This window comes from Dryobates pubescens, chromosome 20, assembly GCF_014839835.1.
Source record: "Dryobates pubescens isolate bDryPub1 chromosome 20, bDryPub1.pri, whole genome shotgun sequence".
NCBI classification, from domain to species: Eukaryota; Metazoa; Chordata; class Aves; order Piciformes; family Picidae; genus Dryobates; species Dryobates pubescens.
This window is the reverse complement of record NC_071631.1, coordinates 4,928,412-4,944,698: the sequence shown is the minus strand read 5'-3', so window position 1 is coordinate 4,944,698 and position 16,287 is coordinate 4,928,412.

Sequence of the window (16,287 nt, the reverse complement as noted above, 5' to 3'; positions counted from 1 at the left end):
CATCACAAACCAACACCCAGTTTCAGGCTGTTCTATTACACAGCATGTCATCTCACATCTGAGAGGAATTCAAGCCAACACCAAATCAGCTCTCCATCAGATTAATGAAAGTTCCCTGTTGCCTTTATTGCTTGCTTCCATAAATATCTAAAAATAATGTTCAAAGAGGAGGAGGAGAACAACATTTTTTTTTTTTTTGGTTGTTCTCGAATTCCAAAGAGAGAGAATAAAGCCCATTCTTACTGTCTTTTGAAAAAGACTGATAAATTGAATGGGAAACAGAGAAATCTGCAATGTCAGAGGAAGGTTTGAAGATATTAAGCTTCCTGCTTACAAAATCTAATTGTAATGCTAGGTATGAATGGAGATTAGAATGCATCTTCTCAGTGCATTGTGATGTGATACCTCTTGGGGATCTGTTTTTATCATCTCAGGCTGTCTATTCCAAGTAAATGTGAATGAGTCATTCATACAACAGTTCCAAAAGTAACTTCACACTGTCTTCTACAGCCTTTGGTAGGTATTAATTTCTGTTTTCTTATATAGCTGGAACTGCCACCCAGATTGCTGTGAAACGAGGAAACTCAGTCACATCCTTTAGAGCAGAGAATGAGACAAATGCTGTTCTTGCATGCATTGGTGCTTACCACCTGTGGTGCTTCAGCTGAGGGTGTTCCTGGCTCTGACATTTTGACAGAACCTCTGCCTCTTGGGACTTCTCAGATGTCATGGCAGGATCAGACTTGATAGCTGCTTCTGAAGTCACTCAAACAGTCACAACTAAGACTGTCAGGAACTTCTGTAATTGTGGGTTTCTTATGTTTCTAATTTCAGCCTGCAAAGTATTTTTGGGGGGGGGCCTTTAAGTGATTTGTTTCTTTAGCCATATTGCAGGATCCTGGAAGTTGCTCTCCCTTTCTTCTGACTCTTCTTCCTCACTTGAAAGTTCCTTGGGGGAATACACGTACGTACCCATCACCTATCAGCTGGGTGGTACATGTGCACAGAGCAGCTGAACTGCCAAGCTGAAACATGTCTGAAAACTCCTTTAACTTTAGGTGATAATTTTTAGGATTTCTTAGATTTTTGAAGAGGGAAGAAGCAACCACTATGGTTAAATTATCTCTACAGAAGATATCTTTGACCTAGCTTCCCCTATTCCAGTCCCTATGTAGTTGGACACGTCCATTGCTACCTTCAAATGCTCCAAAGCATTGGATGTGGCACTTGGTGCCATAGTTTAGTAGTCATGAGGTGTTGGGTGACAGGTTGGACTTGATGATCTTTGAGGTCTTTCCCAACTGTATTGATTCTATGAACTGCAGTTTTCTCTGCTCTCGCTGCAGGCCATAGCTCCTCAGAACCACAGCAAAATGTTTGGTGTCCAAGTAAATAAACGGTCCTTGGCTGGCTCAACTTGGACCATAATACTTCTGTAATGCTTTATAGGTGGCTTGATTATTTTTTTTTCAGTGGGATTCTTTTTTGGTTCTAAAGAACAAAAATGATCAGAGGGCTGGAGCACCTCTCCTATGAAGAAAGGCTAGGAGAGTAGAGGTTGTTCAGTCTGCTAAAGAGAAGGCTCCAGGAAGACCTTATTGGGTCCTTCCAGTACTTCAAGGAGCCCATAAGAAAGCTGGGGACAGACTTTTTAGCAGGGCTTTTTGTGACAGGACAAGGGACAATGGTTTTAAACTAAAAGAGGGGAGATTTTGAAGAGATATAAGGAAGAACTGGTTTATGACAAGGGCCATGAAACACTGACCCAGGTTGCTCAGAGAGGTAGCAAATGCCCCCATCCTTGGAAACATTCCAGATCAGGTTGTACAGAGCTTTGAGCAACCTGTTCTAGTTGAAGATGTCCCTGCTGCCTGCAGGAGTTGGGGGTTGGACTAGATGATGTTTAAATGGTCCCTTCCAACTCAGACTGTTCTATAAATCATGATATGGGGCCAAGAGTAGATGTTGTCAGCACATTACAAATCTGGGGTGATGTTTTGGAAACCATGATGGTTAATCTGATCACCTGGTCAGCAGCTGGTTTAATGTACAGATTGGATGATAGCATTAGAGAAATGCAGAATTCTCAGGAAATATCAGACACTTTCCAAAAGGGCTTGAAATAAAGCTGGAATCTGCTAACTGACAGATGAAAGACACAATACTGATCAGGCCAGGACTTGTTCCTCAGTGATGACATTGAAGAATTCTCTGACACGTTGGGTTGTGGTTTGTTGGGGTTTTTTTAATTCATATTTTTGATTCTTTTTGAAACTTTGAAGAGTTGAGGCCATTCAAAGAGTTGAGGAAAGCTGTGAATGAAAGTTCACCTGAGCCGGTAATGCTTGGTTCACCTTTGCAGGGCATCAAGTATAGTTGCCTGCAGTGCTTAATTGCCCCTGCAACTTTTTTTGTCTGTCTTCTCATTTTCCCTAGGTTGGCATTTTTGTGGATGAATACCACTGGGAGTTAAGGACTTGCTGTGACTCTCACTCTTACTTATAGGAGTTTTGCCTGCAGCAGTCACATAGTTGAAAAATACAGGTCCACGTGACTGCTGAGAGACCACTGAGAAGCCAAGTAAGTAGGACTCATGGCCATTTTGCAATTCCACCTCATTAGACATGTTTTGGGGCTTATGATTGTGCTGTGAGGATAAATAAGTATAAATATTATATTTGCCTCCAGGTTATCTTTAAAAATGTATTTCTCTGTCTCCCTCCCCCCTCTTTCTTCCTTTTTTTTTTTTCCCCCTCCAATTTTCAGTGCAGTCTGTCAGCTCCTCGTAGGTGAGTTATCAACTCTGTGGTCTCACAGTATGGTGGCCCAGCATAAGGGCCTGCATTGTAGAGTTGCCTAGTGCTGCCAATTACCCAAGGTTCTAGAAAGCATAATGTGCAGCAGCGTGATTAAGTCTAGGTGCAAGTAGAAATCCACATAACCTTCAAACTGCTCTTAGAAAAAGTATTGCAAAAATAAACCCCTACCCCAAAACACCCATATTTGACTTGTCCTTATTGCTACCTTTTCAAAGTATAAAGAAATGGTGATAGCTGTCTTTTTGATCATGTGAACAACTCTTGTGAATTGCTTTTGAGATATAGAGGTGTGAAACACTAGGGGGGGAGGGAAACAACAAACCCTCAACTGATGTTTTTTCCCCAGATGCTAGTGTTTCTTAAGCACACAAAGTGCAAATTCTCATTGTTGAAGGCACTGATCAAGTTTGCTTCCTGCTGCAGACAAGTGGATGTCCCATGGAGTCCATGTAATTATGCCTAATGATTCCCTGACTCTCTGTTTTCACAGAATGTTAGGGGCTGGAAAGGGACCTTGGAAGATCATCTAGTCCAACCCCCCTGCTAGAGTAGGATCACCTAAGGCAGGTTTTCTTCTACTTCAGTTCAAAGTCCATGTGTTTTCAAAGCTGGATGGACCAGTTCCTGAAGGAATAGAATTGCACCATCTTACTGGAGAAAACATCAGGAAGCATCTAGGAGAAGCAAGGTGTCTGTGCTCATTATGGTCTCTCTTGTTGGTCTGTTGGACAACATAATCACCAGTTGCATGCAGCTTTAGCTTGGCTTGGTATATTCACTCTTACATTAGGTGGACTTGGTGATCCTGAGGGTCTTTTCCAACCTCAGTGTTATTGTGATTCTGTGCTGTCATAAAGGGAAGTGTTGGAGAAATCCAGGGCATTGCCTTGTCCCTGAACAAACAGGCAGAGGAGAGTCAGCAGACACCAACTATGAGGGGGTTGTCTCCAAAATAGTTCCAATGGGACTATTAAAAGGAATCTTCACACCACTACTTGAGGAAACAGCATGCATCTCAGAGAGGGGCATTTAGTGGTTAACCAGGAACTGTGAACACCACATGATGACCACCTTTGCCCACAAGAAATGTTTTTTGGTTTCCTTTCTTCACAAGTGTTTGTTATTTTGAATAGTTTTACAATGACAGTGGGAGAAAATGCATCCAACACAGCAGCTTAATCTGCATATAACATGGTCAGAGACAGTGTGAATTCCTAAGCAGTCTCCAAGATTAGTCAAAATACAGTGTACTGGGAAGAAATCATTATTGCTGCAAGTCTTGTACAAACCAATTCTTTATGGCAAGAATTCTGAGTCTTCATGCTCAGTAAGTAAGGCTCTAACAGTAAGCAGAGCTGAAAAGAATCCTCTAGTTCTTCATGAACAGATACTCTCCAGAAGGCTTCACATGTCTCTTTTTTCAGCAGTGTATGAAGTCTCTATACATAATGTCCACAGAAAAGACACTGCATATAACCCCTGGCAAAGAACAAGTTACTTTCAGCAGCAGAGCTCTTTAGCTAGAAGCTGTATACAGATGAGGTTCATGCTTGGTCCTGTGGGAGAGATATAATCACGTTCTGTCTCTGGTCAAACTAGGCATTGGTCTTGTAATCACAGAAAGCTTCCTCACAATTTTGGCAATGCTTTTGACTCAGCGAGGGACCCTCAAGGTAAATAAAATTGAGATGCAGCTTGTAGCACTTCTGCAGTGTGCTTTCACATGTGGTATAGCCTTTTAACTGCAGCATCCTTTGGTTGCTTGGCTTGTTGGTTGTTTTATTTTCCCCCTGTTTGTTTCTGTTCCAAGGTCTAGTTTCAGGTTTTAAAACCTCTAAAAAAATTAGTGTCCTTTTAGATCCTCATAGTGAAATAGGTAATGTCAGGCTGTTTGGTTAATGAAAGTGACAGTGTTTTGGGGAGCTTTGTGGCATTGCACAGTTGCACATTTGCATGTATCATCTCACATTATTTCAAATTATTGTCTTTAGGATGTCAGAGAACCTGCCCTAGGAGGTTATTTGACTGAACACAGGTGAGCTGTCTATAAATCTTGCAGAAGGGGCCATGGGCTATTTGTGTGTGGTGGCTCTTCAATTCATGCTGCTGAGGACAGTCTCGTTTGAGCACCTGAGTGCTACCTTATTTGGGAAAAACCATTTCATACCAGGTACCATATTTAGCAAAACTGAGTAAAATTCTGCTTGGATTCATACATTTTTCTTCAGACCTATGCATAAGTTTTCTAACAGTTTCTCTCCTTACATTCAAGAGCTCTCAGCACTTCTGTCATTGTACTCTTCTTGTCCTTGGCCCCCAAACCCTGTACTCAGCGTTGGTTAGGCCACACCTTGAGCACTGTGTCCAGTTCTGGGCTCCTCAATTTAAGAAGGACATTGAACTTGATACTTGAACGTGTCCAGAGAAGGGCAACTAGGTTGTGGAGAGGTCTGGAGCACAGCCCTGTGAGGAGAGGCTGAGGGAGCTGGGGGTGAGCCTGGAGAAGAGGAGACTCAGGGGGAGAACTTATTGCTCTCTACAATTACCTGAAAGGAGGTTGTAGCCAGGTGGGGCTTGGTCTCTTCTCCCAAGCAACCAGCAACAGAACAAGAGGACATAGTCTCAGGCTGCACCAGGGGAAGTTTAGGCTGGAGGTGAGGAGAAAGTTCTTCACAGAGTAATTTGCCATTGGAATGTGCTGCCCAGGGAGCTGGTGAATTCCCTGTTCCTGGAGGCGTTCAAAAAAGGCTTGGATGTGGCACTTGGAGTCATGGTTTAGTAGTCAGGAGGTGTTAGGTATTAGGTAATAGGTTGGACTTGATGATCTCTGAGGTCTTTTCCAAACTGGTTGATTCTATGAATTTATTCATCGTTCATATTACTTTCTGCCAAATGAATGATCCTGTTGTAAGGTTCCAGAGCAAAGTTATGAGCAGTAAGGATGCTAGATGGGTACTGTTCTGACTATCGGCCTTGGAAGAAGCAATCTACCAGGAGCAAGTAGTGAAGGACACCGAAAGACTTGGTGAAATGTGTTAAACCAGCACCAGCTGATTCGAAGCCCTACCTGATCCCTAAGAAACAAATTGCATTCCCCCAAACTTCATGTCTTCTCTCTGCTGCAGGTGAAAGCATGGGCTGGTTTCTTTTAATTTCCTGAACCAGCAGAGAAGAATTCTGCAAACAATTAAAATTGCAAATTGCCTGTTTGCTCGAGATCAGATTTATTCAAAAGGGTCCCCGCTCCCTGGGGACAGGAAGATGATGTTTTGGAGATGCATTTTGAACAAAGTAAGCATTTCTTCAGATTATTCCCAGCATAATACTCCAAGGGGAATACAGTGTGTTTGTGATTTCCTTTTAAAAAAAAAAAATAAATCAATGAACTGAAACATTCCCCCTAGACCAATAATATTTATTTCAATGTTCTGTCAATAAATATAACAAGGTTAGTTTTCTATCAGATTAGGTGGAAGAATCGTTTGAGGGAAGTTGTGTTTGGTAAGCTCTGTTGCAAAAATGAATCGATAAGGGGGGGAGGAACCCTCCCTTGTTGAAACGGGGAGCTCGAAGGAGTTGTCCCACAACGTGTATTTGTGTCTCTGCCCCAGAACTCTTATGCTGGCACCTAAAGGGCCCATTTCCTAGACTTTCTTTTATCCTGCTTCCAAATGCCAAAGGAGGAGGAAGTAAAGCACGGGCGATGGTCTGAGACAATGCCTGAAGTACGAGTGTAGCATTCTGAATACTGCAGTTCTGCTCCTTGTTAATAGGAGATCCCTGTTGACTTAATCTGTGCATTAACCAAACCTTAATCCCCCATAGTGGCAGAACCTCATGTGTAACACCTTGACAACAGCACTCCTCGATTTCTGTTGTCCTCTTGAAGGCAGCTTTATAAAAGGAATACAAAACTCATCATGCAGTTACACCATTTACTTGTAACACTGGAGAAGAGAGGCAGCCTTGTGTGTCCTGCTAGAAGAATCTTTCCTTGCCATTACCAACTCCTGTTGAATATGCCAGAGGCAAGGTTCTTGCTGATTCCTGTGCTGCACACTCGCTCTGCGGTTATCAAGGATGAGATAGCACGGAGCTATGACAGCACAGTATATATTTGAAAGTAGCCTCCTGACTCCTGTGCAGCTGTATTATCCATTTGGCCCAGAAGTGGTGAGGTTTGTTCATCAGCTGGCATGCAGGACTGGAAAATGTCAAGCCAGGATGAAAACGAACACAAAATATGTTAAGATGCAAATGAGAAACAAAACTGTGAGGATTCAACATCCAATCATCATATTGCAAACCACTCTCATTCTGCATCCCCTGTTTCTTAGATTGTGTATTTTCATTTCAAAATAATTTAGGGGAGAAATAAAGAACCAGACAATATAATTTCCCATAAAAGGCTAATCTCTCCATTCTTGTCACTGATTTCTGTCTTCTGCAGTATCTTTTGTAAGTTAATGTCACAGGTATAGCTACAAGCTGCATACTTCCAACCTGCTAATAGTATCCATTCCAGCTTTTGAAAGGAGCCTGCCTTCCATACAGTTTGTTTTTCATGGAACCTTGGAATCATTTAGGTTGGAAAAGACCTTTGAGATCACAGAGTCCAACCATTAACCTGGCACTGCTACATCAGAGCTAAATCATGTCTGCAGCTTTTAAATGTCTCCAGGTATGGGTACTCCACCACTGCTATGAGAATCCTGGGTCAGTCTTTGACAACCCTCAAGGGGAAGAAATTGTCCTTCAAGTCCAACCTAAATCTGCCCTTGTGTGTTGTTACAGCACTCTGACATGAGCAAGGCATCTGGCTTCTTACAGGTGAAAATTGTGACTTTAAAGCCCCATAAATGTCTGTGTGTGTAGGGGGGAAACAAAACAAACCCCACTTATAAATTATGAAATACTTTGTCACCCAGGTGGAGGCTAGTCAGCTGCACCCAGTGGTGGTGTCTGAAAGGAAACAATTTCTGCAATAGGATAATGATGTCCTGTGAAAGAAATAGAGGGGGGGAAAATACCCCCACCCAGCAGACTACCACCAAACTTAAGCATTTAATTAAGTGGCGTCACAATTCTCAAAGCTCTTGAGTTGACATCAGTGCACTTCTGCATATTTCAGTCTTTTTTTTTTCCCAGTCAAACCAGATGCTTGGTTTAAGTTGACTTCTTGATTTCTGCTGGAAAAATCACAGTGAAAATCCCTTCAGTGTGGAAGGCTGCAGCATTAAAGCATTTACAAAACCGCTTTGCTAGCACTGAAGCGGTCACCAGCCTGTTAATGCGTGCAGCAGAGAGCAAACTAAATTCAGTTGATACCTCCTTTATGCATTTCAGTAGCACAGATGAGCCTAATTGGCTTCAAGTTTTCCACCAGCATTGTGTAATTCATCAGTGCACATATTCTAATGCCTGGTGGAACTGAGCAAACTGTGTGCATGTGTGGTGTGCACGAGAGGACGAGCCAGAGCTGCTCTCTGCACACGAACTGATGGTGCCACAGCAAATAAGATTTCTGTCAGAAGAGCCTTTGCTGGATCATTTGAGAGCCATTTCTAATCTGCTTAATTCTTTTAGACTTTGGGTTGGTTGTTTGGTTGGGGTTTTTTTAATCTTCCAAAGGAAATCTTTATAGCTTTGTAAGGCAAAAGAAAACCCCAACAAGCAAACAACCTAATGAAAACAGAAGCACTGTTACTATAGACAAAACAAAGCATTCAAAAGCTATTTCTTTGAGGTGCTGTTGTGCATCAAGCATGAGGGAAACAGAGTCCCCTTCCTTCATTCAGCTGGATCAAAGACCTGCTCTTGTGGGAGCAGTTGGCCAAAAATTGCTTTCATAATATATTCTGCAACAGTGACTGGGGAGGTACTAGGAGCAGCCCAAAGGGGCCAGGGAACAATATAAAGGCTGAATGTGAAATTAATTTCTGTGATTATGTATGGTGGCTGCAGTGGAGCTGAAAAGGGAAAAAAAAAAATAAAAAGAGGTAGAGGCAGTGAAGAAAAAGTTAATCAAGAGAACAACAGCACTGGATAATACCAGTTTTCCCTTCAGAATATAGTCAAAGATTTTTTGGGGTGAATCCCCTTAATATAGCTGCAGAGTCTTGGATATTTTTGTTTGCTAGAGAGATGTTGGATGTAAGGTCCATTCCAACCCCTAATGTTCTGTGATGCTGTGATTTTATTGGTTCAAGTGCCTGAGAGTTTGAGAACTGCTCAGATTCTGAGTGGCTTCTGTGATGGATGTTTTTCAAGCTGATACTGGTGTTTAGAAAGAGAAGGAGTTGAAACAATAGGGTCCAACGTTATAGGACTTTGCAGAACTTTGGTCTCAGCGCACTTATAAAAGAGATGACCTTTGGAAACAGTCCCTCTGCAACCTTCTTGCAGGCCCCTTTCAGGTACTGAAAGGCCACTATTAGGTCTCCCCATAGTCCTCTCCAGGCTGAACAACCCCAGCTCCCTCAGCCTGTCCTTGCAGGAGAGGACAATGATTAGCAAATTGCCTTTTCTCTTCTGATCTGATAGTTAAATTATGGGTTTTTTTCCCCAAAATGGTGATAACTCTCTTTAAAATTTCTTCTCACTCAGCCTAAAAACATGGTTCACAGTGGCAGGGGGAAAAAAAGAGAAACTATTTTCATAAGGTCAAGATCTTGTGGCCTGTAGAGAACTAGGAGGTCACAGCCCACACAAACTGACTTGACAGGACAATTCAGGAAGACTGTAGAGAAATCACAGGAGGGGAAAAAAACCCAACATTTAACTTTGTATTTTAGGTTAACTTTGCTGTTTGATAGAGCCCACCAAAGAAATAGTGTGACAGTGAATATCTGACATTCTTCTCTGTTGTTCCACTCTAGGACAATCACTCAGTGACAATTTTGATATTAATTAATTGAGCCTTTTTTATATCAGTGCTGAGTTGAAATTTCTGTTTATGAACAACCAGTTACACGTTCAGGAGGGGACTGAAAACAGAACTTAAATCCAGTAGAAAGAAATCTCTCTTAAAAGCATGGATTGGTCTTTCATGTGTCAGCATTTGCCAGGACATTAGAGCTTGCAGTCGTGGTATTTCTAGGTTGCTTAGGAGTCAAGTCAGAGGATCTTCCTTTATGCCTCCAAGTGCAGTGTGAAGGATGAGGTGACATCATCTCTGAATATTCTACTAGTATGGTAATTAAGTTGTAACTTGGGTTTAACTGAACACTTGTAATTTTCTTAGAAGGTGGCATTCCAATAGCTGCAGATCTATTTAGCAGAAATGTGTTAACTCTATATCTGCCAGCACCACTGAAGGCAAGAAGAAACAAACCTATGCAGATCACAGTACATTAGAGGTTGGAATGGATCTCCAGAGATCATCAGGTCCAACCCCCCTGCCAAGGAAGCATTACCTAGAGTAGTCCACACAAGAATGCATCCAGGTGGGGTTTGAATGTGGCCAGAGAAGGAGACTCCACAACCTTTCTTGGGCAGCCTTCTCCAGTGCTCCATCACCCTCACTGTAAAGAAGTTTCTCCTCACAGGGAAATGAAATCTTCTGTGTTCAAGCTTGTACCTGTTGTTCCTTGTCCTATTACTGTGCACCACTAAAAAGAGCTTGGCCCCCTCCACTTGACACCCACCCCTCAGATATTGATAGACACTGATCAGATTCCCTCTCAGTCTTCTCTTCTCCAGACTAAACATCCCCAGGGCTCTCAGTCTCTCCTCACAGGGGAGATGCTCAGGTCCCCTAATCATCCTTGTGGCTCTACTTTGGATTCTCTCCAGCAGGTCTCTGTCTCTCTTGAACTGGGGAGCCCAAAACTGGACACAGTATTTCAGGTGTGGTCTCACCAAGGCAGCGTAGAGGGGGAGAAGACCCTCCCAAGCCCTGCTGGACAGACTTTTCTTGATGCACCCCAGGATGCCATTGGCTCTCTTGGCTAGAAGGACACATTGATGTCTCCTGGAGAAGTTGCTGTCCACCAGGACTCCAAGGTCTTTCTCTGTGGAGCTGTGCTGCAGTAGGTAAGTGATTTTTGCACTGCAACAAAAGGTAAAAGCCTATTAATTAAAATGCAGCTAGAAATTATTTCTGATTGGTATGAAAGAATCCTTAAGTCTGTACACTGCTTCTAACATTTTGGGCTCTTAGACTTAAGAGCTCCCATAAAAGAGGCAATAGGAGAAATACTAACATTCAGAATCCTCAAATGCTAAATGCTGGCTTGATTTCCAGTCATAACATCATCTCTAATGGTTTTACTGCCAAAAATACAATGAGGAAGTTGTTCATACCAATACAAGATGGCAAAGTTCTTACTGATTCCCCAAGTTCTCTCCAGGGCAGTGAATCTGGCGGGGACAAATCTAGGCTTGCAGGTATTTTATTTCACTTTGTAACAGAACTTCACCTACTGCCATCTTCCTGTTTGTGCAAATCTATTGCCCCATCCCTGGAGGTTTTCAAGGCCAGGCTGGATGTGGCTCTAAGCAACCTGATCTAGTGTGAGGTGTTCCTGCCTATGGCAGGGGGGTTGGAACTGGATGATCCTTGAGGTCCCTTCTAACCCTGACAATTCTATGATTCCATTCAGCAGTTTATAATGAATACTTGCATTCCTTAAGATGCCTTACAGATTGTTTCTTTGCTGTTAACTAATAACTGGGTTTACTTTAAAGTTCATAGCTGGCATGTGGTTAGTCCCCACTGAGAAATAGCCACTTTGCTAAACACGAGCCAATTAATTGAGCAATGAGTTATCATGCCATAGGAGATGTTCCAATCTTTACATGAGCCTGGAGTGCAGCAATATTAGATGTCATGTTGCTAAAATAAATTGTTTTCTATAGGGGACTGCAGTCATATAAACTTGGTGGCGCATTTATTTCAGGTTAAAAACGTTTGTTTGTTTATTTGTTCTGTATTCACTTTGCTTTTTTAAGAAACAAAGCTTAAATGACACTTACTGCGTGAATTTCTTGCATTTTATAGTGTGTGTTTGTCAGAGGAAGATTTTGACTGTTGTGATTTTTGCTCAAGTACTAAGTGGAGGTTTCATCATGGAAATTGAGAGACAAAAGAGATCGCATGCAGTTTATTCCCCAGGAGACTGTTCAGCCAGGGTCATTTTTCACGCTGCTCTGTGTAGAGCTTTGTCCAGTTTGAGTTTTCTGTCTCTTGGCTTCGTGTTCCTGCCTTGTATCATGGCACTGGAAATTTAACCATGTGAATCTCCTAGAACTCCTGCTTTTGGTAGAGCAGAAGACAAGTGGATGTGTACATGCGGTTTATTTTAGCAGCAGTAAATGAGGCTGGGATCGCAGCATTCAGACTGACTTAAGTTGTGAGTTTATGGGACTTGATTACAACCAGCAGGGAATCCTTCAGTGATGAAAGAGGGGAAAAAAAAAAAAGGCAAGAGAAAAAAAAAAAAAAAAGGCTAAAACCAGCCTGTATCTGCACTGTGTCTGTTGAACAGTGATTTCCAATTAGATGTGTGCAGGTTGTAGGAGTCAGGCACCTTGTAAAGATGCCAGAGCTGTAAAAAGGGAGAAGTGGTGCTAACAGTACTGTGACTACCACCTTGCTTTCTGCTTGCTGACCCCTTTGGGGAAGCATTCTGCACACCTTTCCTCTGTGCTGAGGAGCAGAACAGGAAGCTTTCTGTATCCTGCACAGTCTAGGACATGTTTCAGTAGCCTGCTCAGCTGTTTTTCACACATCTCCCAAGTGCTAGTGAGAAGAAGAAGGTGCAACACCTTAAATGAATTGACTTAGGTACAGGTTTAGTTTGATCTTAAAAGAGAGTTGAAGTCCGTTGCCCGATGCTGTTGCTTAATAAAAATGGATGCTTGGAACGATCTGTGTTGCACCCAGAGCTGGATACCTAGGATAATTTCAGCTCCTTTGGGAAGTTGCTGAAAGAAGCCTGGCTGGTTTTCTGAATAGCTCGGCTGCTGAGCACAGTTCTGGGTCAAAGTGATGCTGACACAAATTAGCAAAAGCTAATCCCATTCCTTGATTCTCCTGTCCTTGGATCTCCTCTGCTTGTCTAAGCATCTTTCAGAAAAGCATCGAGCACTGTGCCTTAGCTGAGCCCTGCCTCTAAGGACAGCTGATCCTGGAGCATACTCACAGTTGTAAAACTGAAGTAAATGGACACTGCATGGGGGAACATCAATTCATCATTATTTTTCCTCTGAGAACAGAGGAAAGTAATTTCCTCTGCAACTCCCAGCTCCTGTGTGATATGGTTGAGATGCTGGAATCAGGCTTGAGAGGAGGCCAACTGACCCCAGGCGGGCAAGAGAAATACAGAGTTTCCTGGCTTTGCTCCATATGTGAAGATATTCCCCAAACTCATCCAACATTTCCTGCTGGAGACTTGGCAGATGTGCTTCTTGGACAGGGAGATTGTGGTACTTGAATATGTTCTGGATGCCCTGGGGCTAGCAAGAGGCATCTTGTCAGAAGATTTGGTAGAGATTACTCTGAAGGGAGCGGGTTTCATGTGCACTGCTCCCAAACCCAACCACCAGTTTTATCTTAGAATCTGCTGAGGTGTAGCAATAAGGAGGAGCTGACTGTGACTCTGTGTGCTGTGGATTAGCAGAAGGCTTTTCCTGCTGTAGCAAAGTAAGCAAGGGCAGAATTAGACCCTCTGTAAAAGTGACTATCAGGTTTTCACCAGCTATTCTGTCCAACTTGCAGCTAATTGCATCATTCTTTTTCTTTTCACTCGTGCAAATAACAGCCTGTGGTATTGCTGGGAATTCTTTCTCTTGTTTAGGGTTCAATAGAAAAGAACATTTGAAGAATTTTCTGGTATATACTTTTATTACTTTAAACCAACATCATCTTGGTTTGCATCACATCCAATGAGGCAGATATTTGGGCTGATGAAAACTTCATTTTTCAGGAACAGAACAGGACAGAGGGAAAGTTCTCATATTCTGAGATCTCAGTGTTTTCTCTAAGCTAAGGAAAGAGGCACTAAAGGCTGGGGTGTTTGGTGGGTTTTTTTTCAGGTAAGCAACCTGTAATTCACTGCTTCACTGAGAAAGAGATGGAACTTTTTCTTTCCCCTTGTGCTTTTTGCCAGGCTGTTTGTGAGAGTGCATGAGTGTGTGTGTGTGTGCCTCAGAATTATAGAATCAACAAGGTTGGAAAAGACCTCAGAGATCATCAAGTCCAACCTTATTGCTGGTGCTCAGATTGCCTTTTTTCCTATTTTATTTTGAAAATTGGAGAAGAACCCTGAAATTGGGGGAGAGTGATGGAGCAGTCTGACTTCCTGTGATGGTATTTGTGATACATTCCTCACAGATTCCCTCAAATTAGGAGCTGTTGCTCATCACACTCCACCCTGTCCCATCTGGACTCTGACCGCTTCCCCTCTTTTTCTCTAGGAACCTAAAAATCTCAGCTGCGTTCTTTTGTTCTTCTGCTTTGGCTCTGCCAGTCCCTGTGACAGCACCAGCCCAGACCTTCCAAACCTGGCTGGAATTGCTGTAATGAATGTATAAGTGACAAAAAGAAAAGCAGACTGTAAAAGATGCTAATCAGCCTTTGTTCTTTTCAGACATGACATGCGGGTCCTGAAGTATAGATTTTGTATGGAGAGAGATAGATTTTAATTAAGCATCTTAATAGAGAAACCCTTCTTGTTTTTTTCTGAATAAATTAAGGAAGTAACTTTGATGCAATATCATTTTCATCTAATCAGTAACATTCTGAAATTACCATGTTGCTTTCCATTAGAAATACCATCATCCAACAAATCAGATAAAATTATTTAACATAGCTGTATTGCAACCTCAGCTAACATCAGCCTGGGCATACGGTGAAGAGCAGATGAGGAGTGAATTGACAATTGTTTATCAGGAGAAAGGGACAGACAGTATCAACAATTTGATGCCCCCCTTTGAATAAGGTGTCCACAGCCAGTCGAGATTATAGAATCATAGATTTGTTAATGTTGGAAGAGACCTCGAGGGTCATCTAGCTCCAAGCCCCCTGCCATGGGCAGGCCTCGCACTATATCAGGGTGCTCACAGCCACATCCAGCCTGGCTGCAAAAACCTCCAGGGATGAGACTTCTATCACCTCCCTGGGCAACCTTTTCCACTGTCTCATCACCCTCATGGGGAAGAATTTCTTCCTAACATCCATTCTGAATCTACCCATTTCTAGTTTTGCTCCATCCCCCACAGTCCTGTCACTCCCTGACACCCTAAGAAGTCCCTCCCCAGCTTTCTTGTAGCCCCCTTCAGATACTGGAAGGTCTCCTCAGAGCCTTCTCTTCTCCAAACTGAATACCCCCAACTCTCTCTGTAGAAGGACAGCACTGTGTAGGGGACCTCTACAATATCACCCAAAGTGAGCAAGGAACATGAAAGTGAGAAGCTGGAGATCAAGTGACTTCAGAGGATGCAGAGTGTCTTTGTGATCTGCAAACAAAACATAGCCTACCTGAGTAGAATCTCTCTCCTGACCCACCCTTCTCTTTCTGGTGGAAGTTTTCCCAAGGAACATCCCCAGTTTAAGCTCTAGGGATTTTTACCTCCTGATCATACCACTCAGTTCTGTCAGCCAGTCACAGGATGATCTGACTTCATAAAAAGCAAGGAAACCAGCACTAATGTCCCATTTTTTTCACCTCCCATAGCAGCTGAACTGAGGGGGTTAGGGCATGTGAATAGGCATTACAAAAGTATGCAGCTTTGCATCTCAGATCTGACTTCCAGGATCACTGCTGTCATTGTCTTGGCTCTTTTAGCTTGGCTAGGTGTTTGTTAGATGAAGCAACAGGAAAATCTAACCCTGCCAGTACTTTCTTATGTGACTTGAAGTCCTGTGGAATAGGCTCCATCAAAAAAAAGGTCACTTTTTTCTTGCCATCACAGCTGTAATGCAATTTCATGTGATGTCCTTAAGATTGCTACACACACTATAATTTCTCATCTACAGCTGTCAGCAATAACCTTTAGTGGCAGCAGAGAGGAAAAATTCCCCGAAATGCATATTTGTCTAACATATACTTGTAGATTTTAAATCCTGTCTAACCACACACAGCTGTGCTTCTCTGATCTCTGGTGTAGTGGAGGATTGTGCTTTTTTTTCCTTGTAGGTAGAGCAGAAGGAGCTGGCAGGACTTGTGCAAGTAGGATCTCAGAGGAGTTTTGCAGTCAAGCCTCGGTTCTGCTCACCTGGTGCGTGCGAGGACTTGGCACCCTCTGCAGTCCTACATAAGTACAAGAACTTAAAACACTTTATGCTCTTATCCTTCAGTGTTCCATCTTTGATTCTGAACACAAGGAACAATTTAACCTAATGAGAAGTCAGAGGGGGGAAGAAAACCCAACAACTTAAAAGATGGTTGGAGTCAAGAACAGATTGAGGACTGCAGGACCTGTGAATTTCAAGCACTCAGCAATATGTCTTTCACTTCCTGCTGCC